Genomic DNA, 9,291 nt, shown 5'->3' with positions numbered 1-9,291 from the left:
GAGAGTAGATGAAGCTTTAGGATGGAATGACAAGGCAAAGGAGAGTAGATGAAGTTTTAGAACAAAACAGCAAGGCAAAGGTGAGAAGAAGTGAAGAGCGAAATAAAGAGGAAGAATGGTCACTCATGCCATAATGTCCATGGCATGTGGAAAAAGATGATGGCAAGGCTATGCAAAATGGTGGTGCATAGAGTTAATGCAAGGTGGGGCAAGTGGTTTGGGGGGCTGGGGTGGTGGTCAAGTTAGGGTTAGATGGTTAGGTTGGGGGGGTTGGGGTGGAGGTTTGGTCATGGGGTTAAGGTTAGGTGGTTAGGTTTGGGGGGAAATCATCAAAATAAAAAAGGGGGTGGAAAGTTTATTGTTGTAGGTATCACAAGGCGAGAAGAAGTTGGGGTGGGGGGGAGAAAGGAAGTTATGTATATACCTATAGTTCCAATAAACAAAGCATGAGTATTTGTGGGGGAAATTTTACAATAACTCATAATTGTAACTACCACTAAATAGAAAAAAAAAGGGGGGGGGGGGGAAAGAGATGTAAAGCTCATAACTGAAAATATATCAAAGGGCAGGGATGAATGCACGTGTGTGTTTGTAAGTGTGTGCATGTGTCTTGGGGGGGGGGGCTCATATGAGTCAATATGCCAGAGATAAGGGAAGTGTGTGTGTTTAAAAAGTAAAACCTTTTTTACAACAAGGCACATGAGGCTCAATTAAGGGTAGATAATAAATTTTTCATCATATGGGTGTATATAAAATATGTATCAAATTGGTATAAAAGTGTCGCAAGTCGAATCCGTCAAAATTTGTGTCAGAGGCTGGGTTATAGAGGGAGATACAAAGAGGTGGATCCTCCTTAATTGGCCTAATCATCCTCATTTTCTAAGTCCCTTCTTCCTCTTGGGCTCTTACCAGAGTGCTCATCCATGGGAGGTCACAACATCTTTTGACTCTACACTGACAATGTGGAGTTGGTCCCTATTGTCATTATTCTCTTGGTGAAGTTTGGCAAATTTAGCTTGCAATCAATCGATCTCCCCTTGTAACCAGAAAATCTTGTAGTGCTATTGCCAATAATCCATGTGGGCTCCATCTCAACCTTTAGCTTGGTGATTTGTTCTCGGTGCTCTTTGTTTTTCTACCTTAACTGCAAATTTTTTTGCTCAACCTCACTGAGCACATATTTGCATTCTTGTATAGAATCCCAAAGCAATGTTCTTTGTCTATAGCTTCTCATGATTCTCCACCAAAGAGGTGAAGGCCACCCTACAAGAGTCATACTCTACTTGTAGTTGCATCTGCGATTCTTGAAATGGGGCAACAAATTGTTGCACGACCATCCGAGCAAATTAAGGGGGCACCCAAAATGTAACCATTTGGTACAGGGTCGTTATTGCATTGCTCCCTTATACATCGACCTACCATTGGATATTTGAATATTGGTCCATGATGACATTAGATTCATTGAAAAAGAAAAGTTAGTTTATGGCTTGATGTTTTGGATCATCTAGGGTGGAAATAGGGGCTATTCCCATAAGATTCTTTAGGCAACATCTAGCCATACGTTTCGAGGGGTCTCCCCCTTGAAAAGGTGAATGACAAGGGGGCCTAGATGGGAGAGGTGAAATGGATGCTATGGGCCAAGAGCAGAAAAAATGAGTGGGAGTGTAGAGGTGACAAGGGGCACGAGTGGAGGCATGACACTGATGGTTGGGAGGGGATAGTGGCTTGTACCACCAACTACGAGTGAACAGTGTTGGATGGACCCAATCTAGAGATTGTCACATGGGTAATGGTATCTATAAAGATGGTGGTTGTGATTGTCTTGTTAGGTGCTAGGCCTTGTCATTGTTTCTCCTGGTAGATCACTTATTCAATGTTAAATAGCGGGAATGGTCCAATGGGATGAGCTTGAAGTAGCATGCTTGTAATTGGTGGAGATGGAAGAGGATTTCTTGTAGTAGTAGGTATAGGCTATAGCTATAGGAGCAACAATAGTAGGGGTAGGCATAGTGGTGATACATTGGTAGATGTTGTGACAAAAATAGTAAGAGAGACATTGGCAAAAAGAGCAAGCACAGTCAACATGCCAACAACAGAGGTAGAAGCAAAGGCACACGTTGAGGCTTGGGTATTGTTAAGAAGAGGGATGGGAGGTGATGCAATTGGGACATAATTTTGAGCAATCCAATGATCAATGGCAGTGAGGGTGCAGGCCAAGCAACCTGGACAGAAGCCAATGGTACCTAATAATAAATAAATGGGGGGCAAAATTTCAATGTGCTTGCACTTTTGAACACTTATTGGAGCTAGTAGTCAAATGCCTTGGTGAAGATCAAGAGCAATCTATTGCCTGGATGTTGAGTATCCACCAACAACCGCTAACTACACGTAGTTTTGCAAGGATGGAACCTGCATACTTTTTTTACACAATGAATTTCGATAAGAAATGAAAAAATGGTAGACTTGAGGATTAATACATTTGTTGACCATATAGCCCAAGGAAGAGAAGTAGCTACCATCATCGAAGTAACTATCGAAGCATACATTATGGGGTAGGGGGCTACCATTGCTTGGGTGGAAGCATGAGGACAACCTGATAGAATTCTTGCATGAACAAGAGATGGTATCTACTAAAGGTGACCCTTGTCCTTCACCAGATACATATTGATAACACCCTAAACAACAACACCATCCCACATTGTAGCCCATGGTAATCCAACCAAATGTGAAATATGGTTGTGGTGCAACCATGACTACAAAGGCTTGGGGCAAGTATTAATGGGGTGAGGATGTTGGAAATGAGGTGTCCAGGGTGGTTATGTCCTAAGCACTTCTGAACTATGCGTCATACAAACAGTTCCCATCATACTCAAACATAGAGATGAAAACAGATAAAAAACATAGAGTCAGAATGGATAATCATTCAACTCTACATTGGAAACAAAAAATACATATAAAAAAGTACTTCCTCATATTCATCATCATCATATCATAGCAAAAGGTCAACATAGAACTAGATAAAAAAGTATGATTGCAATCCGACCAATATTAGATTCTCATAAGACGACAGAGACTCTTAACACAGATACCAAAAAGTTACATGCAAGTAACCTAATAACTATTTTTGCATGCTAGCCTATGACAACAAAAAGATAAGACTACTACTTAGGACTAGACTTAGTTATTGGTGCCTAGCTAACCCCTATTACCTGGCACTTCCGGTGGTTAGGATTTTTTATTTGTCAAAAATCCGTAAGACACGAACCCTTTACATATAATATTCTTTGCAATAGTTCAAATAAATTCCTATGCTCTCCCTTCTAGTGAGATTAACTCAAAGTCTTCACCACCTCTCACTTCAGCAAATTGACTGGTAGCACTCTTCTTAGAACATTCCCCTTCCTTGTCTTCAAGAGTCTTCTCAAGTCCACAAACTGTGTTATGCTGCACTATACTAAAAAATTGAGCTTCAGGATCTTTCTTGTCTTCAGTTTGCACCATGTGTTCATCAGGTTCTTCTATACTGGTCTTTATGTCTTTATTAGTAGTGTATATAGTAGATGCATCTGCATCATTGAACTTAGCATCTGCATGCTCTTTGGCTACTACCTTGCACATCAGAAGAAAAAAATTTGAAAATTTTGGTTAGTTGCAAAACTTGCTACATCTTCGACTGAGCTTTAAGCTTTGCATTTTCTACCATAACCACCTCGAGTGTCTAGGTAGATGAGGCAAATGCCTCATATGGTCTCTAAGCTACCACCATCAATCTTAGGCTAGTCCACAAAGCTTGTGATGTCTCTATCAGTTGAATATTGAGTTCCTCTAGTTCTGCCCCTATCATAAAGATACCATCAACTTCATCTATCATGGCTTTCAGTTGAATATCAATGAGATCTCCACACCCTCCAGTGCCTTAACTCTGTGTTTGACAATTATTGTGTCAACCTACAGTTGCACATAATCCTCGGCAAGTTGTTGTAATCAAGTAAAGAATGCATCCTTCATTTTGTTGATCCATTTGTGTACTATTGGCAAGCATTTTTTTTGAATTAACAACTGATTAATTAGCTGCTACTAGATCTCTTCTTCTTTTTGAGATATGTATAGCCCAAATTCATTTTGCTATCTCACTACCTATTGCTTTAACTCTATGACCTTCTTTCCCTCCTGCTAGCTTGCATCAATCTTCTTCTGTAACTCTTGCTTATTGTTTTGCAATGCTTGAATCTCTGTGCTGAATAGCTTGTTTCATTCCACTTTGCTAGTCATGAAAAGAATCTCGTATACCCATGGCATATTTGACCTCTTTCAGGGATACCTTCCTCAATAAACCTACTTCAGGAGCTGACATCTGTGCCTTTCTCTATTGCATTACTAGTTTAGACAATAAACTTAAACTATTGTCAAACTACTCTTTGAGATTTGTTGCAACCACCTTCTTGACATTAAGTTAAATTTTCCTCTCCTTATGTGTCTCTTGCATATTTTTGAAGAGCTCACTACCCCCAATTGGTAAATTCCATAAACTTTGTGCCAAACTTTTCCCAAAGTTCATCCTATGAGCTTCTTCAATAGTATTATTTTCCTCTTTCAATTCTTCAATTGCTTTCCATATATCCCAATCTTTGGATACATCTTACATATTCACATCTCATTTCCCCTTAGTTTTGGTTTTTGCATCAAGGCTCGGAATCTCCTTTAGCATCATTGAACATCTCTTGCTAAACTCAAACAAAGATGTGATAAGCGGACCAACTTTTGAGTGATTATTTGTACCTATCAAGTTTTTCTTATCCACTTCAGCCATAAACCTATTGTAAATTATGTCTGCCCACAAAATCTTGTACCCAACTCTAAACACAGATAGATATCTCTCGACATGGTATTGGTCTTGATAAGAAGTTGAACTCTCGACATGGTATTGGTCTTGATAAGAAGTTGAACTCTCTCCAAGTACCACTCCAACTCTGTTGCCTCCTAATAGAGTCTTGAACATTGTACATAAGAAAATTGTTCTTTGTTGTCGCTGGCTACCCAAATTCCTGGAGCATATCTAATTCTACATCCTTGTCATAAGACATTTCTTCCTTAATAAATGGTACATTAAAAACATGAGAGATAATGCTCCTGCTTACCAGCATACCTGGAGCCAAAAGCCCTCCTGTTCTTTGGAATTTTTTATAGTGTGTAATCGTTGAAGGTTGTGCTTTCCATGTATTCTAGGGTAGACTGGGATAGTCCATTAAGCCGACCTTCCATAGCCACTTCGCATGTCGCTTCAAATCCAGTGAGATTAAAAAATTCTTGAATGAGCTTTGTCCGTATGGCTTCTTTGTTGGCAGAGAAGCAGTGCCTCAACAGAATTGTCCTCCTCCTCTTCAGCTATTGGCGTAACCTCTGGCTCTAGTTTGAAAACCTCTTTAATACATGAACTCTTTCACATTGGTTGGTGTGCCCGTTTCTTGTCCAGTCTCCCTTCTTCCTCAGCAACTTTGCTCAACAACAATTGGAGATCAATGTGAGGGAAATTTGCATGCGAAAAGTGTGAGGAAAACTTGCTGCCTATCACCTCTACGCTCCCACTGATTTTGTCTGCTATCGGCCCATAGCATCCATTTTCGATCCAGTCCAACTGTATGTCAAAACCTCCATCTTTATTGGGTCACTTTAGGCAAAAGCTTCATGAGACTGTACTTGTTGTTGCTTTATTTATTTGATCTCTTCTATTTTGGCATGACTCTTGGCAATATCGTTATCCAACACTAGATCTTCTTTTTTCCCTTTGAGCAGCTTCAACCAAATTATTAAAATCATTTGCTCCAGCAAGAAGGAGACAACTTGTTCAACCACCTGTCATCATGGAAAACCTAAATCCACTAATGTTCAGCCACCTGTCATCATGGTCAGTGACGATGTTGGCTATTGCCAAGTAGAGAAGGATCTTCAATGGATTCTACTCATAGTCTGAAGTATTTAGAACTGGAGGAAGCAATAGAAGTGGAAGAAACAAATCCAAGACTACTGACCTTGGCTTCAACATCCGAAGCTTTCACTAGAACTACCTATGGATCTTATCTAGCAATAACAAGAGTTTGTATTGCAACTCGAAGAAGCATGTTCAATCCTTTGCCACCTCAACCAAGAAGGAGACAACTTGTTCAGCCACCTGTCATTATGGAAAACCTAAATCCACTAATGAAAGCCACAAAGTTGAGGCACTGCTTCTTTGCTTCCTGTCATCAGCCCTTTGCAAAAATAGTCTCCCAATTGTTCTTTAGAAGGTCTTTGCATTGGTGCAAGCCTTTGATATAGGTTTCTAAATTTTTGTGCATAATCTTCCACCAATAAGTCTTTCTGCTTCATTTTGTGAAGCCTTTTAAGAATTTCCTCCAGTGTCTTTTCCTTCTGAAATCTTCCCAAAAAAGATCCCTTCAAATAATCATATGTAGCAAAATGTGGTAGCCCATATATGAAACCTCTTCTTCTCCCTTGTGTTTATAGTATTTTGAGTTGCATTGGAGTGGAGTCTCACTCTATTGGTAATGAAGGTCTTTTCAGTTTCTCTCTCTTGAGTGTTTCTTCCCTTTTTTTTCGATTGCGTTCTCTTCCAAAGTGCTCAAAAGTGTTGTCTATTCGGTCACTCATTACGCATGCATGGTTTATCTATTTCCCAAGCCACAAAGGCAACTCTTCCTTCCCTCATAGGCGACCTCTATGGGACTTGGATCGTTGATGAAGTCTAAGCATGTAGGTAGTATTCTCTTAAGTTAGCACTAGTAGAACGAGTAGGTGTTTTTCATGACAATTTGACCCCCTATTAGTATTTTGCTCATAACTTTTTGCTCGGTGGTCCGATTTGGACGAAACTTATATCAACACAAAGCTCTCTTCAAGGAGCATCATTTATGTCTTCAATTATTGTATTAGATTTTAAATCAAAAATCTATGACTTTCTATGTGTAACTATTTCTTTTTCAAACAGTTTTTACCCTCGTCTAGTAAACTACCCATATCATTCTGGCCGCTTCTCTATTTCTTATGAAACTATATCAAAGCGAAGCCCATTTCAAGATGCATCTGGATATGTGTTTGAATATTTTATATCATGTCTTTGCTGAAAGTTATGGCTCTCTGTGTCTTATGACAGTTTGGAGAGTGTTTTGAGCTAAGTGTAAAGGTGTCTATGGAGGTGGTGTAATGTTTCCTCGGAACCTACCCATCCGACCCAATCAGCCCCTTCAAACTCCTCAATATAGATCAGTCCATGTCATGTTGAGCCACAAGATCTTCTTTCAATAGCGTATCGCTCTTCTCTTTGATGTAGACCGGCTTGCTAAGATTATGGCCTCCGCTGATCCTTTTCTTCTCCTTATGCTTGAGTACAACATCACTTGGGATGTTACCATCTTCATTCTCATCTAAGGGAGGATAGTATGGTGTGGTCTCTTAGTATAAAAGCATCTTTTTAATGTCCCTTTCCCAGTGATGATGATCTCTATCACTCAGCTCGAAAGCAACAAGAAGTGAAGAGGTGCGTAAAGTTTATTACCCCCAACTTCATGTCACAGTATTCAATCAATCGCACTGGCTGCCATACAAGAAGCAACAGAAGTGGCAATTGTAACTCTTCTTGAGGACACAAACTTGTGTGCAATCCATGCCAAGAGGGTTACGATCATGGCAAAAGACATGCGGCTGGCAAGGCGGATCAGAGAGGACCCAAAACTTAGGCTATAGATCAGATTTTTTGTTGTATTCACTATGGACACCAATTTTGGTTGTCAAAAGCAATTTTATGGAAAGATGGTTGTAAATATCTTTTGTAATACAATCCTTTGGAAACTATTTTTCTTGTAGATTTTCAACTTTGAGCTTTCATTTTCAAGTGGAATCTTGCAGTGTATTATTTGCTTCCATATCTAGTGTATGTACATAATGTAATTGATTGTTGATGGCAAATAATCATGGTAGAATGTAATTTGTCACTAGTATGTAATAAGTCAATAATCATGGTATAATGTGATTAGACACTACTATGTGATGGGGTATGCATCCCCCAAAAAACAAAAACAAAAAAAATCCCTCGAGGGGCCTCGGCGCATGTAGGTGCAACTTTGGGCCAGACACCTGCACGCACCAGGGCCCCTTGGGGGCTTTTTATATTTTTTTTAATGTATTTGTTTCTTGTGTGTGTGATGTGTGTGTGTGAGTGATGGGGGATGCATCCCCAAAACAAAAAACAAAAAAAATCCCCCGAGAGGCCTTGGTCCGTGCAAGCAGGACTTTGGGCTAGACAGGGATCCCGTTTGGTCCAAAGTCATGCCTGCGCACACCAGGGCCTCTCGGGGACTTTTTTTTTTTTTTTTGTGATGGGGGTGTGTGTGTGTGTGATGGGGATAAGATATGCCCCAAAAGAAAGACATACCCCAAAAATAAAAAATAAAAGTCCCCAAGAGGCCTTGGTACGTGCAGGCATGACTTTGGGCTACTAGATGGGAACCCCGTCTGGACCAAAGTTGCACCTGCGCACACTAGGGCTTTTCAGGGGCCTTTTTTTGTTTTTTTTTATTGTGGGATGCATCCCCCATCACTTACACACACACCCATCACACACACAAGAAACAAATACATTTAAAAAAAACAAAAAAAAAGTGCCTATGTCATGGCCACCTTTCGATCAAGATGCAAAATTTTTGCCCAAACCAATTTTCTTCTTCATGCTTGAAATGTGTCCCAATTTATAAACCCATATCTTGATCATTAGCATTCAAAGTTGGGCCCACTTTGAATCATGGTTTCATATGTCATGTCATTCACATCATTTTGATCCATTGCAACCATTTTAATCCATTGTTGCTCATAGCTATCAGTGCATTTGTCAACCTTACCATTTTGTATCAAACTTCATTGCAGTCATCACCAATGCCTTTAGAATATCAAGGCACACTTCTAAAGCGATTTTGGTCATTCCTAGCATTTTACAACATTTTACACCATAAGGGCCTACATTTTGTAGCACCCCTTAGCCACATTTTCCATAAAAGTCAAAACCCCGCTCTCTTATGCTAGGATTGAGTCAGTCATATGCTTGTTCTCTATCCAAATTTGATAATACATAAACACCAACCAAGTATACGTGTGGATTATTGCCATCTCCATGTGGAACCATTGGCATAAGTGAGAGCTTGCCATCTCAATCATGGAGCATATATCCTCTTATTTTATGTTAATCCCTCCAACTAGCCATGCACATACTAGATTAGCCACCATATTATTGTTCTATTTTCC

The sequence above is a fragment of the Dipteris shenzhenensis genome, chromosome 2 (assembly GCF_047967505.1).
Source record: "Dipteris shenzhenensis isolate YYH24624 ecotype China chromosome 2, Dip_SZ_1.0, whole genome shotgun sequence".
NCBI classification, from domain to species: domain Eukaryota; kingdom Viridiplantae; phylum Streptophyta; class Polypodiopsida; order Gleicheniales; family Dipteridaceae; genus Dipteris; species Dipteris shenzhenensis.
This window is presented reverse-complemented; position numbering follows the sequence as displayed.